The sequence below is a fragment of the Anarhichas minor genome, unplaced genomic scaffold (assembly GCF_050575085.1).
Source record: "Anarhichas minor isolate MPS153535 unplaced genomic scaffold, ASM5057508v1 ptg000025l, whole genome shotgun sequence".
In the NCBI taxonomy this organism is placed as follows: domain Eukaryota; kingdom Metazoa; phylum Chordata; class Actinopteri; order Perciformes; family Anarhichadidae; genus Anarhichas; species Anarhichas minor.
In genome coordinates this window covers 226,028-253,151 of record NW_027466471.1, presented here as the reverse complement: position 1 = coordinate 253,151, position 27,124 = coordinate 226,028, and the positions used below count along the sequence as shown (strand labels likewise).

General features: G+C 42.6%; 33 non-coding genes across 33 annotated transcripts; all 33 read right to left on the bottom strand.

The window, feature by feature from the left end:
- Nucleotides 1–505: 505 nt before the first annotated feature.
- Nucleotides 506–577, bottom strand: trnap-agg (transfer RNA proline (anticodon AGG)). Its single transcript has one exon. It is a non-coding gene; the product is annotated as a tRNA-Pro (tRNA).
- Nucleotides 578–1,149: 572 nt separating this feature from the next.
- trnap-cgg (transfer RNA proline (anticodon CGG)) lies at nucleotides 1,150–1,221 on the bottom strand. The gene has a single exon. It is a non-coding gene; the product is annotated as a tRNA-Pro (tRNA).
- Nucleotides 1,222–3,050: 1,829 nt separating this feature from the next.
- On the bottom strand, nucleotides 3,051–3,122 carry trnap-ugg (transfer RNA proline (anticodon UGG)). The gene has a single exon. It is a non-coding gene; the product is annotated as a tRNA-Pro (tRNA).
- A 3,127-nt stretch (nucleotides 3,123–6,249) lies between these two features.
- On the bottom strand, nucleotides 6,250–6,321 carry trnap-cgg (transfer RNA proline (anticodon CGG)). The gene has a single exon. It is a non-coding gene; the product is annotated as a tRNA-Pro (tRNA).
- A 241-nt stretch (nucleotides 6,322–6,562) lies between these two features.
- Nucleotides 6,563–6,634, bottom strand: trnap-ugg (transfer RNA proline (anticodon UGG)). The gene has a single exon. It is a non-coding gene; the product is annotated as a tRNA-Pro (tRNA).
- A 253-nt stretch (nucleotides 6,635–6,887) lies between these two features.
- On the bottom strand, nucleotides 6,888–6,959 carry trnap-ugg (transfer RNA proline (anticodon UGG)). Its single transcript has one exon. It is a non-coding gene; the product is annotated as a tRNA-Pro (tRNA).
- Nucleotides 6,960–8,175: 1,216 nt separating this feature from the next.
- trnap-cgg (transfer RNA proline (anticodon CGG)) lies at nucleotides 8,176–8,247 on the bottom strand. The gene has a single exon. It is a non-coding gene; the product is annotated as a tRNA-Pro (tRNA).
- Nucleotides 8,248–8,500: 253 nt separating this feature from the next.
- On the bottom strand, nucleotides 8,501–8,572 carry trnap-agg (transfer RNA proline (anticodon AGG)). The gene has a single exon. It is a non-coding gene; the product is annotated as a tRNA-Pro (tRNA).
- A 1,523-nt stretch (nucleotides 8,573–10,095) lies between these two features.
- trnap-cgg (transfer RNA proline (anticodon CGG)) lies at nucleotides 10,096–10,167 on the bottom strand. The gene has a single exon. It is a non-coding gene; the product is annotated as a tRNA-Pro (tRNA).
- A 560-nt stretch (nucleotides 10,168–10,727) lies between these two features.
- On the bottom strand, nucleotides 10,728–10,799 carry trnap-cgg (transfer RNA proline (anticodon CGG)). Its single transcript has one exon. It is a non-coding gene; the product is annotated as a tRNA-Pro (tRNA).
- Nucleotides 10,800–11,357: 558 nt separating this feature from the next.
- trnap-cgg (transfer RNA proline (anticodon CGG)) lies at nucleotides 11,358–11,429 on the bottom strand. The gene has a single exon. It is a non-coding gene; the product is annotated as a tRNA-Pro (tRNA).
- A 241-nt stretch (nucleotides 11,430–11,670) lies between these two features.
- Nucleotides 11,671–11,742, bottom strand: trnap-agg (transfer RNA proline (anticodon AGG)). Its single transcript has one exon. It is a non-coding gene; the product is annotated as a tRNA-Pro (tRNA).
- Nucleotides 11,743–11,989: 247 nt separating this feature from the next.
- trnap-cgg (transfer RNA proline (anticodon CGG)) lies at nucleotides 11,990–12,061 on the bottom strand. The gene has a single exon. It is a non-coding gene; the product is annotated as a tRNA-Pro (tRNA).
- Nucleotides 12,062–12,299: 238 nt separating this feature from the next.
- Nucleotides 12,300–12,371, bottom strand: trnap-agg (transfer RNA proline (anticodon AGG)). The gene has a single exon. It is a non-coding gene; the product is annotated as a tRNA-Pro (tRNA).
- Nucleotides 12,372–12,928: 557 nt separating this feature from the next.
- Nucleotides 12,929–13,000, bottom strand: trnap-agg (transfer RNA proline (anticodon AGG)). Its single transcript has one exon. It is a non-coding gene; the product is annotated as a tRNA-Pro (tRNA).
- Nucleotides 13,001–13,557: 557 nt separating this feature from the next.
- Nucleotides 13,558–13,629, bottom strand: trnap-agg (transfer RNA proline (anticodon AGG)). The gene has a single exon. It is a non-coding gene; the product is annotated as a tRNA-Pro (tRNA).
- Nucleotides 13,630–14,520: 891 nt separating this feature from the next.
- Nucleotides 14,521–14,592, bottom strand: trnap-cgg (transfer RNA proline (anticodon CGG)). Its single transcript has one exon. It is a non-coding gene; the product is annotated as a tRNA-Pro (tRNA).
- A 900-nt stretch (nucleotides 14,593–15,492) lies between these two features.
- Nucleotides 15,493–15,564, bottom strand: trnap-cgg (transfer RNA proline (anticodon CGG)). The gene has a single exon. It is a non-coding gene; the product is annotated as a tRNA-Pro (tRNA).
- A 241-nt stretch (nucleotides 15,565–15,805) lies between these two features.
- trnap-ugg (transfer RNA proline (anticodon UGG)) lies at nucleotides 15,806–15,877 on the bottom strand. The gene has a single exon. It is a non-coding gene; the product is annotated as a tRNA-Pro (tRNA).
- Nucleotides 15,878–16,130: 253 nt separating this feature from the next.
- trnap-ugg (transfer RNA proline (anticodon UGG)) lies at nucleotides 16,131–16,202 on the bottom strand. Its single transcript has one exon. It is a non-coding gene; the product is annotated as a tRNA-Pro (tRNA).
- A 1,216-nt stretch (nucleotides 16,203–17,418) lies between these two features.
- trnap-cgg (transfer RNA proline (anticodon CGG)) lies at nucleotides 17,419–17,490 on the bottom strand. Its single transcript has one exon. It is a non-coding gene; the product is annotated as a tRNA-Pro (tRNA).
- Nucleotides 17,491–17,743: 253 nt separating this feature from the next.
- On the bottom strand, nucleotides 17,744–17,815 carry trnap-agg (transfer RNA proline (anticodon AGG)). The gene has a single exon. It is a non-coding gene; the product is annotated as a tRNA-Pro (tRNA).
- Nucleotides 17,816–19,338: 1,523 nt separating this feature from the next.
- Nucleotides 19,339–19,410, bottom strand: trnap-cgg (transfer RNA proline (anticodon CGG)). Its single transcript has one exon. It is a non-coding gene; the product is annotated as a tRNA-Pro (tRNA).
- Nucleotides 19,411–19,970: 560 nt separating this feature from the next.
- On the bottom strand, nucleotides 19,971–20,042 carry trnap-cgg (transfer RNA proline (anticodon CGG)). Its single transcript has one exon. It is a non-coding gene; the product is annotated as a tRNA-Pro (tRNA).
- A 241-nt stretch (nucleotides 20,043–20,283) lies between these two features.
- On the bottom strand, nucleotides 20,284–20,355 carry trnap-agg (transfer RNA proline (anticodon AGG)). Its single transcript has one exon. It is a non-coding gene; the product is annotated as a tRNA-Pro (tRNA).
- A 247-nt stretch (nucleotides 20,356–20,602) lies between these two features.
- On the bottom strand, nucleotides 20,603–20,674 carry trnap-cgg (transfer RNA proline (anticodon CGG)). Its single transcript has one exon. It is a non-coding gene; the product is annotated as a tRNA-Pro (tRNA).
- Nucleotides 20,675–20,915: 241 nt separating this feature from the next.
- trnap-agg (transfer RNA proline (anticodon AGG)) lies at nucleotides 20,916–20,987 on the bottom strand. Its single transcript has one exon. It is a non-coding gene; the product is annotated as a tRNA-Pro (tRNA).
- Nucleotides 20,988–22,802: 1,815 nt separating this feature from the next.
- trnap-agg (transfer RNA proline (anticodon AGG)) lies at nucleotides 22,803–22,874 on the bottom strand. The gene has a single exon. It is a non-coding gene; the product is annotated as a tRNA-Pro (tRNA).
- A 557-nt stretch (nucleotides 22,875–23,431) lies between these two features.
- Nucleotides 23,432–23,503, bottom strand: trnap-agg (transfer RNA proline (anticodon AGG)). Its single transcript has one exon. It is a non-coding gene; the product is annotated as a tRNA-Pro (tRNA).
- Nucleotides 23,504–24,060: 557 nt separating this feature from the next.
- Nucleotides 24,061–24,132, bottom strand: trnap-agg (transfer RNA proline (anticodon AGG)). The gene has a single exon. It is a non-coding gene; the product is annotated as a tRNA-Pro (tRNA).
- A 1,538-nt stretch (nucleotides 24,133–25,670) lies between these two features.
- Nucleotides 25,671–25,742, bottom strand: trnap-cgg (transfer RNA proline (anticodon CGG)). Its single transcript has one exon. It is a non-coding gene; the product is annotated as a tRNA-Pro (tRNA).
- A 238-nt stretch (nucleotides 25,743–25,980) lies between these two features.
- trnap-agg (transfer RNA proline (anticodon AGG)) lies at nucleotides 25,981–26,052 on the bottom strand. Its single transcript has one exon. It is a non-coding gene; the product is annotated as a tRNA-Pro (tRNA).
- A 560-nt stretch (nucleotides 26,053–26,612) lies between these two features.
- Nucleotides 26,613–26,684, bottom strand: trnap-agg (transfer RNA proline (anticodon AGG)). The gene has a single exon. It is a non-coding gene; the product is annotated as a tRNA-Pro (tRNA).
- Between the last annotated feature and the right edge of the window lie 440 nt (nucleotides 26,685–27,124).

Here is a 27,124-nt window from a genome sequence, read left to right as displayed (position 1 = left end):
GCATATGAATAAAGTCGGCGTGTCTTGGCACAGAAAAAATGGTTGGTAATCTGCTAAGAAACTACATTTTAGCCCAAACGATACAACACCGGTACGGGCATGACATTGGCTAAATTGTGGAAGAAACATTGTTTTCAGGGACAAAGTTTTTGGCTTCCTTAATTTAACAGTCAACACTAGCCAAAGACATATTCTGGGCTCGTCCGGGATTTGGACACTGGACCTCTCGCACCCGAAGCGAGAATCATACCCCTAGACCAACGAGCCATTAAGACATCTCATCGTTAAATGTCTGCCTGACGAAATTCACCATTGTTTGGCATGTGAATTAAGTTTTTGTCTTTTGGCAATGAAAGAATGCTGGGTGTTCTGCGAAGATGAACCAGCTACATTTTTGCCAAAACGCTACAATGCTGGTATATGCACGGCAGTGGCTAAATTGTGGAAGAAACATTGTTTTTGGCTCACTTATTTAAACAGTCAACATTAGCCAAAGACATATTCTGGGCTCGTCCGGGATTTGGACCCGGGACCTCTCGCACCCTAAGCGAGAATCATACCCCTAGACCAACGAGCCAATTAAATGTCTCATTATTTGATATCTGCCTGACGAAATTCTCCATTGTCAGGCATATGAATAAAGTCGGCGTGTCTTGGCACAGAAAAAATGGTTGGTAATCTGCTAAGAAACTACATTTTAGCCCAAACGATACAACACCGGTACGGGCATGACATTGGCTAAATTGTGGAAGAAACATTGTTTTAAGGGACAACGTTTTTGGCTTGCTTAATTTAACAGTCAACACTAGCCAAAGACATATTCTGGGCTCGTCCAGGATTTGGACACTGGACCTCTCGCACCCGAAGCGAGAATCATACCCCTAGACCAACAAGCTATTAAGACATCTCATCGTTTGATGTTTGCCTGACGAAATTCACCATTGTTTGGCATGTGAATTAAGTTTTTGTCTTTTGGCAATGAAAGAATGCTGGGTGTTCTGCGAAGATGAACCAGCTACATTTTTGCCAAAACGCTACAATGCTGGTATATGCATGACATTGGCTAAATTGTGATAGAAACATTGTTTTAAGGTACAAAGTTTTTGGCTCGCTTAATTTAACAGTCAACACTAGCCAAGGACATATTCTGGGCTCATCCGGGATTTGGACCCGGGACCTCTCGCACCCGAAGCGAGAATCATACCCCTAGACCAACGAGCCATTAAAACAACTCATCATTTGATGTTTGCCTGACGAAATTCACCTTTGTTAGGTATGTGAATTAAGTTGTTATCTTTTAGCAATAAAAGAATGCTGGGTGTTCTGCTAAGAAGATGAACCAGCTACATTTTTGCCAAAACGCTACAATGCTGGTATATGCACGGCAGTGGCTAAATTGTGGAAGAAACATTGTTTTAGGCTCACTTATTTAAACAGTCAACATTAGCCAAAGACATATTTTGGGCTTGTCCGGGATTTGGACCCGGGACCTCTCGCACCCTAAGCGAGAATCATACCCCTAGACCAACGAGCCAATTAAATGTCTCATTATTTGATATCTGCCTGACGAAATTCTCCATTGTCAGGCATATGAATAAAGTCGGCGTGTCTTGGCACAGAAAAAATGGTTGGTAATCTGCTAAGAAACTACATTTTAGCCCAAACGATACAACACCGGTACGGGCATGACATTGGCTAAATTGTGGAAGAAACATTGTTTTCAGGGACAAAGTTTTTGGCTTCCTTAATTTAACAGTCAACACTAGCCAAAGACATATTCTGGGCTCGTCCGGGATTTGGACACAGGACCTCTCGCACCCGAAGCGAGAATCATACCCCTAGACCAACGAGCCATTAAGACATCTCATCGTTAAACGTCTGCCTGACGAAATTCACCATTGTTTGGCATGTGAATTAAGTTTTTGTCTTTTGGCAATGAAAGAATGCTGGGTGTTCTGCGAAGATGAACCAGCTACATTTTTGCCAAAACGCTACAATGCTGGTATATGCACGGCAGTGGCTAAATTGTGGAAGAAACATTGTTTTTGGCTCACTTATTTAAACAGTCAACATTAGCCAAAGACATATTCTGGGCTCGTCCGGGATCTCTCGCACCCTAAGCGAGAATCATACCCCTAGACCAACGAGCCATTAAGACATCTCATCGTTAAATGTCTGCCTGACGAAATTCACCATTGTTTGGCATGTGAATTAAGTTTTTGTCTTTTGGCAATGAAAGAATGCTGGGTGTTCTGCGAAGATGAACCAGCTACATTTTTGCCAAAACGCTACAATGCTGGTATATGCACGGCAGTGGCTAAATTGTGGAAGAAACATTGTTTTAAGGGACAAGGTTTTTGGCTCACTTAATTTAACAGTCAACACTAGCCAAAGACATATTCTGGGCTCGTCCGGGATTTGGACACAGGACCTCTCGCACCCGAAGCGAGAATCATACCCCTAGACCAACGAGCCATTAAGACATCTCATCGTTAAATGTCTGCCTGACGAAATTCACCATTGTTTGGCATGTGAATTAAGTTTTTGTCTTTTGGCAATGAAAGAATGCTGGGTGTTCTGCGAAGATGAACCAGCTACATTTTTGCCAAAACGCTACAATGCTGGTATATGCACGGCAGTGGCTAAATTGTGGAAGAAACATTGTTTTAAGGGACAAGGTTTTTGGCTCACTTAATTTAACAGTCAACACTAGCCAAAGACATATTCTGGGCTCGTCCGGGATTTGGACACTGGACCTCTCGCACCCTAAGCGAGAATCATACCCCTAGACCAACAAGCCAATAAAATGACTCATTATTTGATATCTGCCTGTCGAAATTCTCCATTGTCAGGCATATAAATAAAGCCGGCGTGTCTTGGCACAGAAAAAATGGTTGGTAATCTGCTAAGACGCTACATTTTAGCCCAAACGATACAACACCGGTACGGTCATGACATTGGCTAAATTGTGGAAGAAACATTGTTTTAATAAGGGACAACGTTTTTGGCTTGCTTATTTAAACAGTCAACATTAGCCAAAGACATATTCTGGGCTCGTCCGGGATTTGGACCCGGGACCTCTCGCACCCAAAGCGAGAATCATACCCCTAGACCAACGAGCCATTAAGACATCTCATCGTTTGATGTTTGCCTGATGAAATTCACCATTGTTTGGCATGTGAATTAAGTTTTTGTCTTTTGGCAATAAAAGAATGCTGGGTGTTCTGCGAAGATGAACCAGCTACATTTTTGCCAAAACGCTACAATGCTGGTATATGCACGGCAGTGGCTAAATTGTGGAAGAAACATTGTTTTTGGCTCACTTATTTAAACAGTCAACATTAGCCAAAGACATATTCTGGGCTCGTCCGGGATTTGGACCCTGGACCTCTCGCACCCAAAGCTCGAATCATGCCTCTAGACCAACAAGCCAATTAAATGTCTCATTATTTGATATCTGCCTGACGAAATTCTCCATTGTCAGGCATATGAATAAAGTCGGCGTGTCTTGGCACAGAAAAAATAGTTGGTAATCTGCTAAGAAACTACATTTTAGCCCAAACGATACAACACCGGTACGGGCATGACATTGGCTAAATTGTGGAAGAAACATTGTTTTAAGGGACAAAGTTTTTGGCTTGCTTAATTTAACAGTCAACACTAGCCAAAGACATATTCTGGGCTCGTCCGGGATTTGGACACTGGACCTCTCGCACCCTAATCGAGAATCATACCCCTAGACCAACAAGCCAATTAAATGTCTCATTATTTGATATCTGCCTGACGAAATTCTCCATTGTCAGGCATATGAATAAAGTCGGCGTGTCTTGGCACAGAAAAAATAGTTGGTAATCTGCTAAGAAACTACATTTTAGCCCAAACGATACAACACCGGTACGGGCATGACATTGGCTAAATTGTGGAAGAAACATTGTTTTAAGGGACAAAGTTTTTGGCTTGCTTAATTTAACAGTCAACACTAGCCAAAGACATATTCTGGGCTCGTCCGGGATTTGGACACTGGACCTCTCGCACCCAAAGCGAGAATCATACCCCTAGACCAACAAGCCAATTAAATGTCTCATTATTTGATATCTGCCTGACGAAATTCTCCATTGTCAGGCATATGAATAAAGTCGGCGTGTCTTGGCACAGAAAAAATAGTTGGTAATCTGCTAAGAAACTACATTTTAGCCCAAACGATACAACACCGGTACGGGCATGACATTGGCTAAATTGTGGAAGAAACATTGTTTTAAGGGACAAAGTTTTTGGCTTGCTTAATTTAACAGTCAACACTAGCCAAAGACATATTCTGGGCTCGTCCGGGATTTGGACACTGGACCTCTCACACCCTAAGCGAGAATCATACCCCTAGACCAACAAGCCAATTAAATGTCTCATTATTTGATATCTGCCTTACGAAATTCTCCATTGTCAGGCATATGAATAAAGTCGGCGTGTCTTGGCACAGAAAAAATAGTTGGTAATCTGCTAAGAAACTACATTTTAGCCCAAACGATACAACACCGGTACGGGCATGACATTGGCTAAATTGTGGAAGAAACATTGTTTTAAGGGACAAAGTTTTTGGCTTGCTTAATTTAACAGTCAACACTAGCCAAAGACATATTCTGGGCTCGTCCGGGATTTGGACACGGGACCTCTCGCACCCAAAGCGAGAATCATACCCCTAGACCAACGAGCCATTAAGACATCTCATCGTTTGATGTTTGCCTGACGAAATTCACCATTGTTTGGCATGTGAATTAAGTTTTTGTCTTTTGGCAATAAAAGAATGCTGGGTGTTCTGCGAAGATGAACCAACTACATTTTTGCCAAAACGTTACAATGCTGGTATATGCACGGCAGTGGCTAAATTGTGGAAGAAACATTGTTTTAAGGGACAAGGTTTTTGGCTCACTTAATTTAACAGTCAACACTAGCCAAAGACATATTCTGGGCTTGTCCGGGATTTGGAACCGGGACCTCTCGCACCCTAAGCGAGAATCATACACCTAGACCAACGACCCAATTAAATGTCTCATTATTTGATATCTGCCTGACGAAATTCTCCATTGTCAGGCATATGAATAAAGTCGGCGTGTCTTGGCACAGAAAAAATAGTTGGTAATCTGCTAAGAAACTACATTTTAGCCGAAACGATACAACACCGGTACGGGCATGACATTGGCTAAATTGTGGAAGAAACATTGTTTTAAGGGACAAAGTTTTTGGCTTGCTTAATTTAACAGTCAACACTAGCCAAAGACATATTCTGGGCTCGTCCGGGATTTGGACACGGGACCTCTCGCACCCAAAGCGAGAATCATACCCCTAGACCAACGAGCCATTAAGACATCTCATCGTTTGATGTTTGCCTGACGAAATTCACCATTGTTTGGCATGTGAATTAAGTTTTTGTCTTTTGGCAATAAAAGAATGCTGGGTGTTCTGTGAAGATGAACCAACTACATTTTTGCCAAAACGTTACAATGCTGGTATATGCACGGCAGTGGCTAAATTGTGGAAGAAACATTGTTTTAAGGGACAAGGTTTTTGGCTCACTTAATTTAACAGTCAACACTAGCCAAAGACATATTCTGGGCTTGTCCGGGATTTGGACCCAGGACCTCTCGCACCCTAAGCGAGAATCATACACCTAGACCAACGACCCAATTAAATGTCTCATTATTTGATATCTGCCTGACGAAATTCTCCATTGTCAGGCATATGAATAAAGTCGGCGTGTCTTGGCACAGAAAAAATGGTTGGTAATCTGCTAAGAAACTACATTTTAGACCAAACGATACAACACCGGTACGGGCATGACATTGGCTAAATTGTGGAAGAAACATTGTTTTAAGGGACAAAGTTTTTGGCTTGCTTAATTTAACAGTCAACACTAGCCAAAGACATATTCTGGGCTCGTCCGGGATTTGGACACAGGACCTCTCGCACCCAAAGCGAGAATCATACCCCTAGACCAACGAGCCATTAAGACATCTCATCGTTTGATGTTTGCCTGACGAAATTCACCATTGTTTGGCATGTGAATTAAGTTTTTGTCTTTTGGCAATAAAAGAATGCTGGGTGTTCTGCGAAGATGAACCAACTACATTTTTGCCAAAACGTTACAATGCTGGTATATGCACGGCAGTGGCTAAATTGTGGAAGAAACATTGTTTTAAGGGACAAAGTTTTTGGCTCGCTTAATTTAACAGTTAACACCAGCCAAAGACATATTCTGGGCTCGTCCGGGATTTGGACCCGGGACCTCTCGCACCCGAAGCGAGAATCATACCCCTAGACCAACGAGCCATTAAAACATCTCATCGTTTGATGTTTGCCTGACGAAATTCACCTTTGTTAGGCATGTGAATTAAGTTGTTATCTTTTAGCAATAAAAGAATGCTGGGTGTTCTGCTAAGAAGATGAACCAGCTACATTTTTGCCAAAACGCTACAATGCTGGTATATGCACGGCAGTGGCTAAATTGTGGAAGAAACATTGTTTTAGGCTCACTTATTTAAACAGTCAACATTAGCCAAAGACATATTCTGGGCTCGTCCGGGATTTGGACCCGAGACCTCTCGCACCCAAAGCGAGAATCATACCCCTAGACCAACGAGCCATTAAGACATCTCATCGTTTGATGTTTGCCTGACGAAATTCACCATTGTTTGGCATGTGAATTAAGTTTTTGTCTTTTGGCAATAAAAGAATGCTGGGTGTTCTGCGAAGATGAACCAGCTACATTTTTGCCAAAACGTTACAATGCTGGTATATGCACGGCAGTGGCTAAATTGTGGAAGAAACATTGTTTTAAGGGACAAGGTTTTTGGCTCACTTAATTTAACAGTCAACATTAGCCAAAGACATATTCTGGGCTCGTCCGGGATTTGGACCCGGGACCTCTCGCACCCAAAGCGAGAATCATACCCCTAGACCAACGAGCCATTAAGACATCTCATCGTTTGATGTTTGCCTGACGAAATTCACCATTGTTTGGCATGTGAGTTAAGTTTTTGTCTTTTGGCAATAAAAGAATGCTGGGTGTTCTGCGAAGATGAACCAGCTACATTTTTGCCAAAACATTACAATGCTGGTATATGCACGGCAGTGGCTAAATTGTGGAAGAAACATTGTTTTAAGGGACAAGGTTTTTGGCTCACTTAATTTAACAGTCAACACCAGCCAAAGACATATTCTGGGCTTGTCCGGTATTTGGACCCGGGACCTCTCGCACCCTAAGCGAGAATCATACCCCTAGACCAGGGGTCGGGAACCTTTTTGACTCAGAGAGCCATGAAAGCAAAATATTTGGAAATTTATTTCAGTGAGAGCCATATAATATATTTTAAGACTGAATTCAACTAAATGTGAGTATAATAAGCCTCTGAATTTATTGTTTTAAATAATGTTGTTGTAATACTCACAATTAATGCGACTTCTGCGACTTCTGCCGCTTTACATTCGACCGTTTCATCGATGCAATTTTGTCATTGCAAATTAAGCACACCGCAGAACCTGCTCTCTCCACAAAGGCAAATTCTTCAGTCCATTTGTCCTGAAATGTACGATACTCCTCATCCTTTTTTCTTTTCGCCATCTTCTTCGTCGAAGGGTTAGCTTTGAGCTAACGACCGAGAACACTGAGTCAAAAGGGGGCGTTTACCTGTTTACCCAGCAACGGCCAACGTCAGCTATTATCATCCAATAAAAATAATGGACAATTGCTCCTGCAGCCAACTGCAGCCCTGAACAGGACATGAGCAGTGGAAAATCGATGGATGGATTAAAACAAGTGATAATATTTTATGTTTTATCTGAAAAGTCGAAATCTGCGAGCCAGATGCAATCATCAAAAGAGCCACACCTGGCTCGCGAGCCATAGGTTCCCAACCCCTGCCCTAGACCAACGAGCCAATTAAATGTCTCATTATTTGATATCTGCCTGACGAAATTCTCCATTGTCAGGCATATGAATAAAGTCGGCGTGTCTTGGCACAGAAAAAATGGTTGGTAATCTGCTAAGACACTACATTTTAGCCCAAACGATACAACACCGGTACGGGCATGACATTGGCTAAATTGTGGAAGAAACATTGTTTTAAGGGACAAAGTTTTTGGCTCGCTTAATTTAACAGTTAACACCAGCCAAAGACATATTCTGGGCTCGTCCGGGATTTGGACCCGGGACCTCTCGCACCCGAAGCGAGAATCATACCCCTAGACCAACGAGCCATTAAGACATCTCATCGTTTGATGTTTGCCTGACGAAATTCACCATTGTTTGGCATGTGAATTAAGTTTTTGTCTTTTGGCAATAAAAGAATGCTGGGTGTTCTGCGAAGATGAACCAGCTACATTTTTGCCAAAACGTTACAATGCTGGTATATGCACGGCAGTGGCTAAATTGTGGAAGAAACATTGTTTTAAGGGACAAGGTTTTTGGCTCACTTAATTTAACAGTCAACACTAGCCAAAGACATATTCTGGGCTTGTCCGGGATTTGGACCCGGGACCTCTCGCACCCTAAGCGAGAATCATACCCCTAGACCAACAAGCCAATAAAATGACTCATTATTTGATATCTGCCTGTCGAAATTCTCCATTGTCAGGCATATGAATAAAGCCAGCGTGTCTTGGCACAGAAAAAATGGTTGGTAATCTGCTAAGAAGCTACATTTTAGCCCAAACGATACAACACCGGTACGGGCATGACATTGGCTAAATTGTGGAAGAAACATTGTTTTAATAAGGGACAAAGTTTTGGGCTCGCTTAATTTAACAGTTAACACCAGCCAAAGACATATTCTGGGCTCGTCCGGGATTTGGACCCGGGACCTCTCGCACCCGAAGCTAGAATCATACCCCTAGACCAACGAGCCATTAAGACATCTCATCGTTTGATGTTTGCCTGACGAAATTCACCATTGTTTGGCATGTGAATTAAGTTTTTGTCTTTTGGCAATAAAAGAATGCTGGGTGTTCTGCGAAGATGAACCAGCTACATTTTTGCCAAAATGCTACAATGCTGGTATATGCACGGCAGTGGCTAAATTGTGGAAGAAACATTGTTTTTGGCTCACTTATTTAAACAGTCAACATTAGCCAAAGACATATTCTGGGCTCGTCCGGGATTTGGACCCGGGACCTCTCACACCCTAAGCGAGAATCATACCCCTAGACCAGGGGTCGGGAACCTTTTTGACTCAGAGAGCCATGAAAGCAAAATATTTGGAAATTTATTTCAGTGAGAGCCATATAATATATTTTAAGACTGAATTCAACTAAATGTGAGTATAATAAGCCTCTGAATTTATTGTTTTAAATAATGTTGTTGTAATACTCACAATTAATGCGACTTCTGCGACTTCTGCCGCTTTACATTCGACCGTTTCATCGATGCAATTTTGTCATTGCAAATTAAGCACACCGCAGAACCTGCTCTCTCCACAAAGGCAAATTCTTCAGTCCATTCGTCCTGAAATGTACGATACTCCTCATCCTTTTTTCTTTTCGCCATCTTCTTCGTCGAAGGGTTAGCTTTGAGCTAACGACCGAGAACACTGAGTCAAAAGGGGGCGTTTACCTGTTTACCCAGCAACGGCCAACGTCAGCTATTATCATCCAATAAAAATAATGGACAATTGCTCCTGCAGCCAACTGCAGCCCTGAACAGGACATGAGCAGTGGAAAATCGATGGATGGATTAAAACAAGTGATAATATTTTATGTTTTATCTGAAAAGCCGAAATCTGCGAGCCAGATGCAATCATCAAAAGAGCCACACCTGGCTCGCGAGCCATAGGTTCCCAACCCCTGCCCTAGACCAACGAGCCAATTAAATGTCTCATTATTTGATATCTGCCTGACGAAATTCTCTATTGTCAGGCATATGAATAAAGTCGGCGTGTCTTGGCACAGAAAAAATGGTTGGTAATCTGCTAAGAAACTACATTTTAGCCCAAACGATACAACACCGGTACAGGCATGACATTGGCTAAATTGTGGAAGAAACATTGTTTTAAGGGACAAAGTTTTTGGCTCGCTTAATTTAACAGTTAACACCAGCCAAAGACATATTCTGGGCTCGTCCGGGATTTGGACCCGGGACCTCTCGCACCCGAAGCGAGAATCATACCCCTAGACCAACGAGCCATTAAAACATCTCATCGTTTGATGTTTGCCTGACGAAATTCACCTTTGTTAGTCATGTCAATTAAGTTGTTATCTTTTGGCAATAAAAGAATGCTGGGTGTTCTGCTAAGAAAATGAACCAGCTACATTTTTGCCAAAACGCTACAATGCTGGTATATGCACGTCAGTGGCTAAATTGTGGAAGAAACATTGTTTTAGGCTCACTTATTTAAACAGTCAACATTAGCCAAAGACATATTCTGGGCTCGTCCGGGATTTGGACCCGGGACCTCTCGCACCCTAAGCGAGAATCATACCCCTAGTCCAACGAGCCAATTAAATGTCTCATTATTTGATATCTGCCTGACGAAATTCTCCATTGTCAGGCATATGAATAAAGTCGGCGTGTCTTGGCACAGAAAAAATGGTTGGTAATCTGCTAAGAAACTACATTTTAGCCCAAACGATACAACACCGGTACGGGCATGACATTGGCTAAATTGTGGAAGAAACATTGTTTTAAGGGACAAAGTTTTTGGCTCGCTTAATTTAACAGTTAACACCAGCCAAAGACATATTCTGGGCTCGTCCGGGATTTGGACCCGGGACCTCTCGCACCCGAAGCGAGAATCATACCCCTAGACCAACGAGCCATTAAAACATCTCATCGTTTGATGTTTGCCTGACGAAATTCACCTTTGTTAGGCATGTCAATTAAGTTGTTATCTTTTGGCAATAAAAGAATGCTGGGTGTTCTGCTAAGAAGATGAACCAGCTACATTTTTGCCAAAACGCTACAATGCTGGTATATGCACGTCAGTGGCTAAATTGTGGAAGAAACATTGTTTTAGGCTCACTTATTTAAACAGTCAACATTAGCCAAAGACATATTCTGGGCTCGTCCGCATTTGGACCCTGGACCTCTCGCACCCTAAGCGAGAATCATACCCCTAGACCAACGAGCCAATTAAATGTCTCATTATTTGATATCTGCCTGACGAAATTCTCCATTGTCAGGCATATGAATAAAGTCGGCGTGTCTTGGCACAGAAAAAAATGGTTGGTAATCTGCTAAGAAACTACATTTTAGCCCAAACGATACAACACCGGTACGGGCATGACTGGCTAAATTGTGGAAGAAACATTGTTTTAAGGGACAAAGTTTTTGGCTCGCTTAATTTAACAGTTAACACCAGCCAAAGACATATTCTGGGCTCGTCCGGGATTTGGACCCGGGACCTCTCGCACCCGAAGCGAGAATCATACCCCTAGACCAACGAGCCATTAAAACATCTCATCGTTTGATGTTTGCCTGACGAAATTCACCTTTGTAAGGCATGTCAATTAAGTTGTTATCTTTTGGCAATAAAAGAATGCTGGGTGTTCTGCTAAGAAGATGAACCAGCTACATTTTTGCCAAAACGCTACAATGCTGGTATTTGCACGTCAGTGGCTAAATTGTGGAAGAAACATTGTTTTAGGCTCACTTATTTAAACAGTCAACATTAGCCAAAGACATATTCTGGGCTCGTCCGGGATTTGGACCCGGGACCTCTCGCACCCTAAGCGAGAATCATACCCCTAGACCAACAAGCCAATTAAATGTTTCATTATTTGATATCTGCCTGTCGAAATTCTCCATTGGCAGGCATATGAATAAAGCCGGCGTGTCTTGGCACAGAAAAAATGTTTGGTAATCTGCTAAGAAGCTACATTTTAGCCCAAACGATACAACACCGGTACGGGCATGACATTGGCTAAATTGTGGAAGAAACATTGTTTTAAGGGACAAAGTTCTTGGCTCGCTTAATTTAACAGTTAACACCAGCCAAAGACATATTCTGGGCTCGTCCGGGATTTGGACCCGGGACCTCTCGCACCCGAAGCGAGAATCATACCCCTAGACCAACGAGCCATTAAAACATCTCATCGTTTGATGTTTGCCTGACGAAATTCACCATTGTTTGGCATGTGAATTAAGTTTTTGTCTTTTGGCAATAAAAGAATGCTGGGTGTTCTGTGAAGATGAACCAGCTACATTTTTGCCAAAATGCTACAATGCTGGTATATGCACGGCAGTGGCTAAATTGTGGAAGAAACATTGTTTTTGGCTCACTTATTTAAACAGTCAACATTAGCCAAAGACATATTCTGGGCTCGTCCGGGATTTGGACCCGGGACCTCTCGCACCCTAAGCGAGAATCATACCCCTAGACCAACAAGCCAATTAAATGTCTCATTATTTGATATCTGCCTGTCGAAATTCTCCATTGGCAGGCATATGAATAAAGCCGGCGTGTCTTGGCACAGAAAAAATGTTTGGTAATCTGCTAAGAAGCTACATTTTAGCCCAAACGATACAACACCGGTACGGGCATGACATTGGCTAAATTGTGGAAGAAACATTGTTTTAAGGGACAAAGTTTTTGGCTCGCTTAATTTAACAGTTAACACCAGCCAAAGACATATTCTGGGCTCGTCCGGGATTTGGACACGGGACCTCTCGCACCCGAAGCGAGAATCATACCCCTAGACCAACGAGCCATTAAGACATCTCATCGTTTGATGTTTGCCTGACGAAATTCACCATTGTTTGGCATGTGAATTAAGTTTTTGTCTTTTGGCAATAAAAGAATGCTGGGTGTTCTGTGAAGATGAACCAGCTACATTTTTGCCAAAATGCTACAATGCTGGTATATGCACGGCAGTGGCTAAATTGTGGAAGAAACATTGTTTTTGGCTCACTTATTTAAACAGTCAACATTAGCCAAAGACATATTCTGGGCTCGTCCGGGATTTGGACCCGGGACCTCTCGCACCCTAAGCGAGAATCATACCCCTAGACCAACAAGCCAATTAAATGTCTCATTATTTGATATCTGCCTGTCGAAATTCTCCATTGGCAGGCATATGAATAAAGCCGGCGTGTCTTGGCACAGAAAAAATGTTTGGTAATCTGCTAAGAAGCTACATTTTAGCCCAAACGATACAACACCGGTACGGGCATGACATTGGCTAAATTGTGGAAGAAACATTGTTTTAAGGGACAAAGTTTTTGGCTCGCTTAATTTAACAGTTAACACCAGCCAAAGACATATTCTGGGCTCATCCGGGATTTGGACACGGGACCTCTCGCACCCAAAGCGAGAATCATACCCCTAGACCAACGAGCCATTAAGACATCTCATCGTTTGATGTTTGCCTGACGAAATTCACCATTGTTTGGCATGTGAATTAAGTTTTTGTCTTTTGGCAATAAAAGAATGCTGGGTGTTCTGTGAAGATGAACCAGCTACATTTTTGCCAAAATGCTACAATGCTGGTATATGCACGGCAGTGGCTAAATTGTGGAAGAAACATTGTTTTTGGCTCACTTATTTAAACAGTCAACATTAGCCAAAGACATATTCTGGGCTCGTCCGGGATTTGGACCCGGGACCTCTCGCACCCTAAGCGAGAATCATACCCCTAGACCAACAAGCCAATTAAATGTCTCATTATTTGATATCTGCCTGTCGAAATTCTCCATTGGCAGGCATATGAATAAAGCCGGCGTGTCTTGGCACAGAAAAAATGTTTGGTAATCTGCTAAGAAGCTACATTTTAGCCCAAACGATACAACACCGGTACGGGCATGACATTGGCTAAATTGTGGAAGAAACATTGTTTTAAGGGACAAAGTTTTTGGCTCGCTTAATTTAACAGTTAACACCAGCCAAAGACATATTCTGGGCTCATCCGGGATTTGGACACGGGACCTCTCGCACCCAAAGCGAGAATCATACCCCTAGACCAACGAGCCATTAAGACATCTCATCGTTTGATGTTTGCCTGACGAAATTCACCATTGTTTGGCATGTGAATTAAGTTTTTGTCTTTTGGCAATAAAAGAATGCTGGGTGTTCTGCGAAGATGAACCAGCTACATTTTTGCCAAAACGTTACAATGCTGGTATATGCACGGCAGTGGCTAAATTGTGGAAGAAACATTGTTTTAAGGGACAAGGTTTTTGGCTCACTTAATTTAACAGTCAACACTAGCCAAAGACATATTCTGGGCTTGTCCGGGATTTGGACCCGGGACCTCTCGCACCCTAAGCGAGAATCATACACCTAGACCAACAAGCCAATAAAATGACTCATTATTTGATATCTGCCTGTCGAAATTCTCCATTGGCAGGCATATGAATAAAGCCGGCGTGTCTTGGCACAGAAAAAATGGTTGGTAATCTGCTAAGAAACTACATTTTAGCCCAAACGATACAACACCGGTACGGGCATGACATTGGCTAAATTGTGGAAGAAACATTGTTTTAAGGGACAAAGTTTTTGGCTCGCTTAATTTAACAGTTAACACCAGCCAAAGACATATTCTGGGCTCGTCCGGGATTTGGACCCGGGACCTCTCGCACCCGAAGCGAGAATCATACCCCTAGACCAACGAGCCATTAAAACATCTCATCGTTTGATGTTTGCCTGACGAAATTCACCTTTGTTAGGCATGTGAATTAAGTTGTTATCTTTTAGCAATAAAAGAATGCTGGGTGTTCTGCTAAGAAGATGAACCAGCTACATTTTTGCCAAAACGCTACAATGCTGGTATATGCACGGCAGTGGCTAAATTGTGGAAGAAACATTGTTTTAAGGGACAAGGTTTTTGGCTCACTTAATTTAACAGTCAACACTAGCCAAAGACATATTCTGGGCTTGTCCGGGATTTGGACCCGGGACCTCTCGCACCCTAAGCGAGAATCATACACCTAGACCAACGACCCAATTAAATGTCTCATTATTTGATATCTGCCTGACGAAATTCTCCATTGTCAGGCATATGAATAAAGTCGGCGTGTCTTGGCACAGAAAAAATGTTTGGTAATCTGCTAAGAAACTACATTTTAGCCCAAACGATACAACACCGGTACGGGCATGACATTGGCTAAATTGTGGAAGAAACATTGTTTTAAGGGACAAAGTTTTTGGCTTGCTTAATTTAACAGTCAACACTAGCCAAAGACATATTCTGGGCTCGTCCGGGATTTGGACACGGGACCTCTCGCACCCAAAGCGAGAATCATACCCCTAGACCAACGAGCCATTAAGACATCTCATCGTTTGATGTTTGCCTGACGAAATTCACCATTGTTTGGCATGTGAATTAAGTTTTTGTCTTTTGGCAATAAAAGAATGCTGGGTGTTCTGCGAAGATGAACCAACTACATTTTTGCCAAAACGTTACAATGCTGGTATATGCACGGCAGTGGCTAAATTGTGGAAGAAACATTGTTTTAAGGGACAAAGTTTTTGGCTCGCTTAATTTAACAGTTAACACCAGCCAAAGACATATTCTGGGCTCGTCCGGGATTTGGACCCGGGACCTCTCGCACCCGAAGCGAGAATCATACCCCTAGACCAACGAGCCATTAAAACATCTCATCGTTTGATGTTTGCCTGACGAAATTCACCTTTGTTAGGCATGTGAATTAAGTTGTTATCTTTTAGCAATAAAAGAATGCTGGGTGTTCTGCTAAGAAGATGAACCAGCTACATTTTTGCCAAAACGCTACAATGCTGGTATATGCACGGCAGTGGCTAAATTGTGGAAGAAACATTGTTTTAGGCTCACTTATTTAAACAGTCAACATTAGCCAAAGACATATTCTGGGCTCGTCCGGGATTTGGACCCGGGACCTCTCGCACCCAAAGCGAGAATCATACCCCTAGACCAACGAGCCATTAAGACATCTCATCGTTTGATGTTTGCCTGACGAAATTCACCATTGTTTGGCATGTGAATTAAGTTTTTGTCTTTTGGCAATAAAAGAATGCTGGGTGTTCTGCGAAGATGAACCAGCTACATTTTTGCCAAAACGTTACAATGCTGGTATATGCACGGCAGTGGCTAAATTGTGGAAGAAACATTGTTTTAAGGGACAAGGTTTTTGGCTCACTTAATTTAACAGTCAACATTAGCCAAAGACATATTCTGGGCTCGTCCGGGATTTGGACCCGGGACCTCTCGCACCCAAAGCGAGAATCATACCCCTAGACCAACGAGCCATTAAGACATCTCATCGTTTGATGTTTGCCTGACGAAATTCACCATTGTTTGGCATGTGAGTTAAGTTTTTGTCTTTTGGCAATAAAAGAATGCTGGGTGTTCTGCGAAGATGAACCAGCTACATTTTTGCCAAAACGTTACAATGCTGGTATATGCACGGCAGTGGCTAAATTGTGGAAGAAACATTGTTTTAAGGGACAAGGTTTTTGGCTCACTTAATTTAACAGTCAACACCAGCCAAAGACATATTCTGGGCTTGTCCGGTATTTGGACCCGGGACCTCTCGCACCCTAAGCGAGAATCATACCCCTAGACCAGGGGTCGGGAACCTTTTTGACTCAGAGAGCCATGAAAGCAAAATATTTGGAAATTTATTTCAGTGAGAGCCATATAATATATTTTAAGACTGAATTCAACTAAATGTGAGTATAATAAGCCTCTGAATTTATTGTTTTAAATAATGTTGTTGTAATACTCACAATTAATGCGACTTCTGCGACTTCTGCCGCTTTACATTCGACCGTTTCATCGATGCAATTTTGTCATTGCAAATTAAGCACACCGCAGAACCTGCTCTCTCCACAAAGGCAAATTCTTCAGTCCATTTGTCCTGAAATGTACGATACTCCTCATCCTTTTTTCTTTTCGCCATCTTCTTCGTCGAAGGGTTAGCTTTGAGCTAACGACCGAGAACACTGAGTCAAAAGGGGGCGTTTACCTGTTTACCCAGCAACGGCCAACGTCAGCTATTATCATCCAATAAAAATAATGGACAATTGCTCCTGCAGCCAACTGCAGCCCTGAACAGGACATGAGCAGTGGAAAATCGATGGATGGATTAAAACAAGTGATAATATTTTATGTTTTATCTGAAAAGCCGAAATCTGCGAGCCAGATGCAATCATCAAAAGAGCCACACCTGGCTCGCGAGCCATAGGTTCCCAACCCCTGCCCTAGACCAACGAGCCAATTAAATGTCTCATTATTTGATATCTGCCTGACGAAATTCTCCATTGTCAGGCATATGAATAAAGTCGGCGTGTCTTGGCACAGAAAAAATGGTTGGTAATCTGCTAAGAAACTACATTTTAGCCCAAACGATACAACACCGGTACGGGCATGACATTGGCTAAATTGTGGAAGAAACATTGTTTTAAGGGACAAAGTTTTTGGCTCGCTTAATTTAACAGTTAACACCAGCCAAAGACATATTCTGGGCTCGTCCGGGATTTGGACCCGGGACCTCTCGCACCCGAAGCGAGAATCATACCCCTAGACCAACGAGCCATTAAGACATCTCATCGTTTGATGTTTGCCTGACGAAATTCACCATTGTTTGGCATGTGAATTAAGTTTTTGTCTTTTGGCAATAAAAGAATGCTGGGTGTTCTGCGAAGATGAACCAGCTACATTTTTGCCAAAACGTTACAATGCTGGTATATGCACGGCAGTGGCTAAATTGTGGAAGAAACATTGTTTTAAGGGACAAGGTTTTTGGCTCACTTAATTTAACAGTCAACACTAGCCAAAGACATATTCTGGGCTTGTCCGGGATTTGGACCCGGGACCTCTCGCACCCTAAGCAAGAATCATACCCCTAGACCAACAAGCCAATAAAATGACTCATTATTTGATATCTGCCTGTCGAAATTCTCCATTGTCAGGCATATGAATAAAGCCAGCGTGTCTTGGCACAGAAAAAATGGTTGGTAATCTGCTAAGAAGCTACATTTTAGCCCAAACGATACAACACCGGTACGGGCATGACATTGGCTAAATTGTGGAAGAAACATTGTTTTAATAAGGGACAAAGTTTTGGGCTCGCTTAATTTAACAGTTAACACCAGCCAAAGACATATTCTGGGCTCGTCCGGGATTTGGACCCGGGACCTCTCGCACCCGAAGCTAGAATCATACCCCTAGACCAACGAGCCATTAAGACATCTCATCGTTTGATGTTTGCCTGACGAAATTCACCATTGTTTGGCATGTGAATTAAGTTTTTGTCTTTTGGCAATAAAAGAATGCTGGGTGTTCTGCGAAGATGAACCAGCTACATTTTTGCCAAAATGCTACAATGCTGGTATATGCACGGCAGTGGCTAAATTGTGGAAGAAACATTGTTTTTGGCTCACTTATTTAAACAGTCAACATTAGCCAAAGACATATTCTGGGCTCGTCCGGGATTTGGACCCGGGACCTCTCACACCCTAAGCGAGAATCATACCCCTAGACCAGGGGTCGGGAACCTTTTTGACTCAGAGAGCCATGAAAGCAAAATATTTGGAAATTTATTTCAGTGAGAGCCATATAATATATTTTAAGACTGAATTCAACTAAATGTGAGTATAATAAGCCTCTGAATTTATTGTTTTAAATAATGTTGTTGTAATACTCACAATTAATGCGACTTCTGCGACTTCTGCCGCTTTACATTCGACCGTTTCATCGATGCAATTTTGTCATTGCAAATTAAGCACACCGCAGAACCTGCTCTCTCCACAAAGGCAAATTCTTCAGTCCATTCGTCCTGAAATGTACGATACTCCTCATCCTTTTTTCTTTTCGCCATCTTCTTCGTCGAAGGGTTAGCTTTGAGCTAACGACCGAGAACACTGAGTCAAAAGGGGGCGTTTACCTGTTTACCCAGCAACGGCCAACGTCAGCTATTATCATCCAATAAAAATAATGGACAATTGCTCCTGCAGCCAACTGCAGCCCTGAACAGGACATGAGCAGTGGAAAATCGATGGATGGATTAAAACAAGTGATAATATTTTATGTTTTATCTGAAAAGCCGAAATCTGCGAGCCAGATGCAATCATCAAAAGAGCCACACCTGGCTCGCGAGCCATAGGTTCCCAACCCCTGCCCTAGACCAACGAGCCAATTAAATGTCTCATTATTTGATATCTGCCTGACGAAATTCTCTATTGTCAGGCATATGAATAAAGTCGGCGTGTCTTGGCACAGAAAAAATGGTTGGTAATCTGCTAAGAAACTACATTTTAGCCCAAACGATACAACACCGGTACGGGCATGACATTGGCTAAATTGTGGAAGAAACATTGTTTTAAGGGACAAAGTTTTTGGCTCGCTTAATTTAACAGTTAACACCAGCCAAAGACATATTCTGGGCTCGTCCGGGATTTGGACCCGGGACCTCTCGCACCCGAAGCGAGAATCATACCCCTAGACCAACGAGCCATTAAAACATCTCATCGTTTGATGTTTGCCTGACGAAATTCACCTTTGTTAGGCATGTCAATTAAGTTGTTATCTTTTGGCAATAAAAGAATGCTGGGTGTTCTGCTAAGAAGATGAACCAGCTACATTTTTGCCAAAACGCTACAATGCTGGTATATGCACGTCAGTGGCTAAATTGTGGAAGAAACATTGTTTTAGGCTCACTTATTTAAACAGTCAACATTAGCCAAAGACATATTCTGGGCTCGTCCGCATTTGGACCCTGGACCTCTCGCACCCTAAGCGAGAATCATACCCCTAGACCAACGAGCCAATTAAATGTCTCATTATTTGATATCTGCCTGACGAAATTCTCCATTGTCAGGCATATGAATAAAGTCGGCGTGTCTTGGCACAGAAAAAAATGGTTGGTAATCTGCTAAGAAACTACATTTTAGCCCAAACGATACAACACCGGTACGGGCATGACATTGGCTAAATTGTGGAAGAAACATTGTTTTAAGGGACAAAGTTTTTGGCTCGCTTAATTTAACAGTTAACACCAGCCAAAGACATATTCTGGGCTCGTCCGGGATTTGGACCCGGGACCTCTCGCACCCGAAGCGAGAATCATACCCCTAGACCAACGAGCCATTAAAACATCTCATCGTTTGATGTTTGCCTGACGAAATTCACCTTTGTAAGGCATGTCAATTAAGTTGTTATCTTTGGGCAATAAAAGAATGCTGGGTGTTCTGCTAAGAAGATGAACCAGCTACATTTTTGCCAAAACGCTACAATGCTGGTATTTGCACGTCAGTGGCTAAATTGTGGAAGAAACATTGTTTTAGGCTCACTTATTTAAACAGTCAACATTAGCCAAAGACATATTCTGGGCTCGTCCGGGATTTGGACCCGGGACCTCTCGCACCCTAAGCGAGAATCATACCCCTAGACCAACAAGCCAATTAAATGTTTCATTATTTGATATCTGCCTGTCGAAATTCTCCATTGGCAGGCATATGAATAAAGCCGGCGTGTCTTGGCACAGAAAAAATGTTTGGTAATCTGCTAAGAAGCTACATTTTAGCCCAAACGATACAACACCGGTAAGGGCATGACATTGGCTAAATTGTGGAAGAAACATTGTTTTAAGGGACAAAGTTCTTGGCTCGCTTAATTTAACAGTTAACACCAGCCAAAGACATATTCTGGGCTCGTCCGGGATTTGGACCCGGGACCTCTCGCACCCGAAGCGAGAATCATACCCCTAGACCAACGAGCCATTAAAACATCTCATCGTTTGATGTTTGCCTGACGAAATTCACCTTTGTAAGGCATGTCAATTAAGTTGTTATCTTTTGGCAATAAAAGAATGCTGGGTGTTCTGCTAAGAAGATGAACCAGCTACATTTTTGCCAAAACGCTACAATGCTGGTATTTGCACGTCAGTGGCTAAATTGTGGAAGAAACATTGTTTTAGGCTCACTTATTTAAACAGTCAACATTAGCCAAAGACATATTCTGGGCTCGTCCGGGATTTGGACCCGGGACCTCTCGCACCCTAAGCGAGAATCATACCCCTAGACCAACAAGCCAATTAAATGTTTCATTATTTGATATCTGCCTGTCGAAATTCTCCATTGGCAGGCATATGAATAAAGCCGGCGTGTCTTGGCACAGAAAAAATGTTTGGTAATCTGCTAAGAAGCTACATTTTAGCCCAAACGATACAACACCGGTACGGGCATGACATTGGCTAAATTGTGGAAGAAACATTGTTTTAAGGGACAAAGTTTTTGGCTCGCTTAATTTAACAGTTAACACCAGCCAAAGACATATTCTGGGCTCTTCCGGGATTTGGACACGGGACCTCTCGCACCCGAAGCGAGAATCATACCCCTAGACCAACGAGCCATTAAGACATCTCATCGTTTGATGTTTGCCTGACGAAATTCACCATTGTTTGGCATGTGAATTAAGTTTTTGTCTTTTGGCAATAAAAGAATGCTGGGTGTTCTGTGAAGATGAACCAGCTACATTTTTGCCAAAATGCTACAATGCTGGTATATGCACGGCAGTGGCTAAATTGTGGAAGAAACATTGTTTTTGGCTCACTTATTTAAACAGTCAACATTAGCCAAAGACATATTCTGGGCTCGTCCGGGATTTGGACCCTGGACCTCTCGCACCCTAAGCGAGAATCATACCCCTAGACCAACAAGCCAATTAAATGTCTCATTATTTGATATCTGCCTGTCGAAATTCTCCATTGGCAGGCATATGAATAAAGCCGGCGTGTCTTGGCACAGAAAAAATGTTTGGTAATCTGCTAAGAAGCTACATTTTAGCCCAAACGATACAACACCGGTACGGGCATGACATTGGCTAAATTGTGGAAGAAACATTGTTTTAAGGGACAAAGTTTTTGGCTCGCTTAATTTAACAGTTAACACCAGCCAAAGACATATTCTGGGCTCGTCCGGGATTTGGACACGGGACCTCTCGCACCCGAAGCGAGAATCATACCCCTAGACCAACGAGCCATTAAGACATCTCATCGTTTGATGTTTGCCTGACGAAATTCACCATTGTTTGGCATGTGAATTAAGTTTTTGTCTTTTGGCAATAAAAGAATGCTGGGTGTTCTGTGAAGATGAACCAGCTACATTTTTGCCAAAATGCTACAATGCTGGTATATGCACGGCAGTGGCTAAATTGTGGAAGAAACATTGTTTTTGGCTCACTTATTTAAACAGTCAACATTAGCCAAAGACATATTCTGGGCTCGTCCGGGATTTGGACCCGGGACCTCTCGCACCCTAAGCGAGAATCATACACCTAGACCAACAAGCCAATAAAATGACTCATTATTTGATATCTGCCTGTCGAAATTCTCCATTGGCAGGCATATGAATAAAGCCGGCGTGTCTTGGCACAGAAAAAATGTTTGGTAATCTGCTAAGAAGCTACATTTTAGCCCAAACGATACAACACCGGTACGGGCATGACATTGGCTAAATTGTGGAAGAAACATTGTTTTAAGGGACAAAGTTTTTGGCTCGCTTAATTTAACAGTTAACACCAGCCAAAGACATATTCTGGGCTCGTCCGGGATTTGGACACGGGACCTCTCGCACCCGAAGCGAGAATCATACCCCTAGACCAACGAGCCATTAAGACATCTCATCGTTTGATGTTTGCCTGACGAAATTCACCATTGTTTGGCATGTGAATTAAGTTTTTGTCTTTTGGCAATAAAAGAATGCTGGGTGTTCTGTGAAGATGAACCAGCTACATTTTTGCCAAAATGCTACAATGCTGGTATATGCACGGCAGTGGCTAAATTGTGGAAGAAACATTGTTTTTGGCTCACTTATTTAAACAGTCAACATTAGCCAAAGACATATTCTGGGCTCGTCCGGGATTTGGACCCGGGACCTCTCGCACCCTAAGCGAGAATCATACCCCTAGACCAACAAGCCAATTAAATGTCTCATTATTTGATATCTGCCTGTCGAAATTCTCCATTGGCAGGCATATGAATAAAGCCGGCGTGTCTTGGCACAGAAAAAATGTTTGGTAATCTGCTAAGAAGCTACATTTTAGCCCAAACGATACAACACCGGTACGGGCATGACATTGGCTAAATTGTGGAAGAAACATTGTTTTAAGGGACAAAGTTTTTGGCTCGCTTAATTTAACAGTTAACACCAGCCAAAGACATATTCTGGGCTCGTCCGGGATTTGGACACGGGACCTCTCGCACCCGAAGCGAGAATCATACCCCTAGACCAACGAGCCATTAAGACATCTCATCGTTTGATGTTTGCCTGACGAAATTCACCATTGTTTGGCATGTGAATTAAGTTTTTGTCTTTTGGCAATAAAAGAATGCTGGGTGTTCTGTGAAGATGAACCAGCTACATTTTTGCCAAAATGCTACAATGCTGGTATATGCACGGCAGTGGCTAAATTGTGGAAGAAACATTGTTTTTGGCTCACTTATTTAAACAGTCAACATTAGCCAAAGACATATTCTGGGCTCGTCCGGGATTTGGACCCGGGACCTCTCGCACCCTAAGCGAGAATCATACCCCTAGACCAACAAGCCAATTAAATGTCTCATTATTTGATATCTGCCTGTCGAAATTCTCCATTGGCAGGCATATGAATAAAGCCGGCGTGTCTTGGCACAGAAAAAATGTTTGGTAATCTGCTAAGAAGCTACATTTTAGCCCAAACGATACAACACCGGTACGGGCATGACATTGGCTAAATTGTGGAAGAAACATTGTTTTAAGGGACAAAGTTTTTGGCTCGCTTAATTTAACAGTTAACACCAGCCAAAGACATATTCTGGGCTCATCCGGGATTTGGACACGGGACCTCTCGCACCCAAAGCGAGAATCATACCCCTAGACCAACGAGCCATTAAGACATCTCATCGTTTGATGTTTGCCTGACGAAATTCACCATTGTTTGGCATGTGAATTAAGTTTTTGTCTTTTGGCAATAAAAGAATGCTGGGTGTTCTGTGAAGATGAACCAGCTACATTTTTGCCAAAATGCTACAATGCTGGTATATGCACGGCAGTGGCTAAATTGTGGAAGAAACATTGTTTTTGGCTCACTTATTTAAACAGTCAACATTAGCCAAAGACATATTCTGGGCTCGTCCGGGATTTGGACCCGGGACCTCTCGCACCCTAAGCGAGAATCATACCCCTAGACCAACAAGCCAATTAAATGTCTCATTATTTGATATCTGCCTGTCGAAATTCTCCATTGGCAGGCATATGAATAAAGCCGGCGTGTCTTGGCACAGAAAAAATGTTTGGTAATCTGCTAAGAAGCTACATTTTAGCCCAAACGATACAACACCGGTACGGGCATGACATTGGCTAAATTGTGGAAGAAACATTGTTTTAAGGGACAAAGTTTTTGGCTCGCTTAATTTAACAGTTAACACCAGCCAAAGACATATTCTGGGCTCATCCGGGATTTGGACACGGGACCTCTCGCACCCAAAGCGAGAATCATACCCCTAGACCAACGAGCCATTAAGACATCTCATCGTTTGATGTTTGCCTGACGAAATTCACCATTGTTTGGCATGTGAATTAAGTTTTTGTCTTTTGGCAATTAAAGAATGCTGGGTGTTCTGCGAAGATGAACCAGCTACATTTTTGCCAAAACGTTACAATGCTGGTATATGCACGGCAGTGGCTAAATTGTGGAAGAAACATTGTTTTAAGGGACAAGGTTTTTGGCTCACTTAATTTAACAGTCAACACTAGCCAAAGACATATTCTGGGCTTGTCCGGGATTTGGACCCGGGACCTCTCGCACCCTAAGCGAGAATCATACACCTAGACCAACAAGCCAATAAAATGACTCATTATTTGATATCTGCCTGTCGAAATTCTCCATTGGCAGGCATATGAATAAAGCCGGCGTGTCTTGGCACAGAAAAAATGGTTGGTAATCTGCTAAGAAACTACATTTTAGCCCAAACGATACAACACCGGTACGGGCATGACATTGGCTAAATTGTGGAAGAAACATTGTTTTAAGGGACAAAGTTTTTGGCTCGCTTAATTTAACAGTTAACACCAGCCAAAGACATATTCTGGGCTCATCCGGGATTTGGACACGGGACCTCTCGCACCCAAAGCGAGAATCATACCCCTAGACCAACGAGCCATTAAGACATCTCATCGTTTGATGTTTGCCTGACGAAATTCACCATTGTTTGGCATGTGAATTAAGTTTTTGTCTTTTGGCAATAAAAGAATGCTGGGTGTTCTGCGAAGATGAACCAGCTACATTTTTGCCAAAACGTTACAATGCTGGTATATGCACGGCAGTGGCTAAATTGTGGAAGAAACATTGTTTTAAGGGACAAGGTTTTTGGCTCACTTAATTTAACAGTCAACACTAGCCAAAGACATATTCTGGGCTTGTCCGGGATTTGGACCCGGGACCTCTCGCACCCTAAGCGAGAATCATACACCTAGACCAACAAGCCAATAAAATGACTCATTATTTGATATCTGCCTGTCGAAATTCTCCATTGGCAGGCATATGAATAAAGCCGGCGTGTCTTGGCACAGAAAAAATGTTTGGTAATCTGCTAAGAAGCTACATTTTAGCCCAAACGATACAACACCGGTACGGGCATGACATTGGCTAAATTGTGGAAGAAACATTGTTTTAATAAGGGACAAAGTTTTGGGCTCGCTTAATTTAACAGTTAACACCAGCCAAAGACATATTCTGGGCTCGTCCGGGATTTGGACCCGGGACCTCTCGCACCCGAAGCGAGAATTATACCCCTAGACCAACGAGCCATTAAGACATCTCATCGTTTGATGTTTGCCTGACGAAATTCACCATTGTTTGGCATGTGAATTAAGTTTTTGTCTTTTGGCAATAAAAGAATGCTGGGTGTTCTGTGAAGATGAACCAGCTACATTTTTGCCAAAATGCTACAATGCTGGTATATGCACGGCAGTGGCTAAATTGTGGAAGAAACATTGTTTTTGGCTCACTTATTTAAACAGTCAACATTAGCCAAAGACATATTCTGGGCTCGTCCGGGATTTGGACCCGGGACCTCTCGCACCCTAAGCGAGAATCATACCCCTAGACCAACAAGCCAATTAAATGTCTCATTATTTGATATCTGCCTGACGAAATTCTCCATTGTCAGGCATATGAATAAAGTCGGCGTGTCTTGGCACAGAAAAAATGGTTGGTAATCTGCTAAGAAACTACATTTTAGCCCAAACGATACAACACCGGTACGGGCATGACATTGGCTAAATTGTGGAAGAAACATTGTTTTAAGGGACAAAGTTTTTGGCTCGCTTAATTTAACAGTTAACACCAGCCAAAGACATATTCTGGGCTCGTCCGGGATTTGGACCCGGGACCTCTCGCACCCGAAGCTAGAATCATACCCCTAGACCAACGAGCCATTAAAACATCTCATCGTTTGATGTTTGCCTGACGAAATTCACCTTTGTTAGGCATGTGAATTAAGTTGTTATCTTTTAGCAATAAAAGAATGCTGGGTGTTCTGCTAAGAAGATGAACCAGCTACATTTTTGCCAAAACGCTACAATGCTGGTATATGCACGGCAGTGGCTAAATTGTGGAAGAAACATTGTTTTTGGCTCACTTATTTAAACAGTCAACATTAGCCAAAGACATATTCTGGGCTCGTCCGGGATTTGGACCCGGGACCTCTCGCACCCTAAGCGAGAATCATACCCCTAGACCAACAAGCCAATTAAATGTCTCATTATTTGATATCTGCCTGTCGAAATTCTCCATTGGCAGGCATATGAATAAAGCCGGCGTGTCTTGGCACAGAAAAAATGTTTGGTAATCTGCTAAGAAGCTACATTTTAGCCCAAACGATACAACACCGGTACGGGCATGACATTGGCTAAATTGTGGAAGAAACATTGTTTTAAGGGACAAAGTTTTTGGCTCGCTTAATTTAACAGTTAACACCAGCCAAAGACATATTCTGGGCTCATCCGGGATTTGGACACGGGACCTCTCGCACCCAAAGCGAGAATCATACCCCTAGACCAACGAGCCATTAAGACATCTCATCGTTTGATGTTTGCCTGACGAAATTCACCATTGTTTGGCATGTGAATTAAGTTTTTGTCTTTTGGCAATAAAAGAATGCTGGGTGTTCTGCGAAGATGAACCAGCT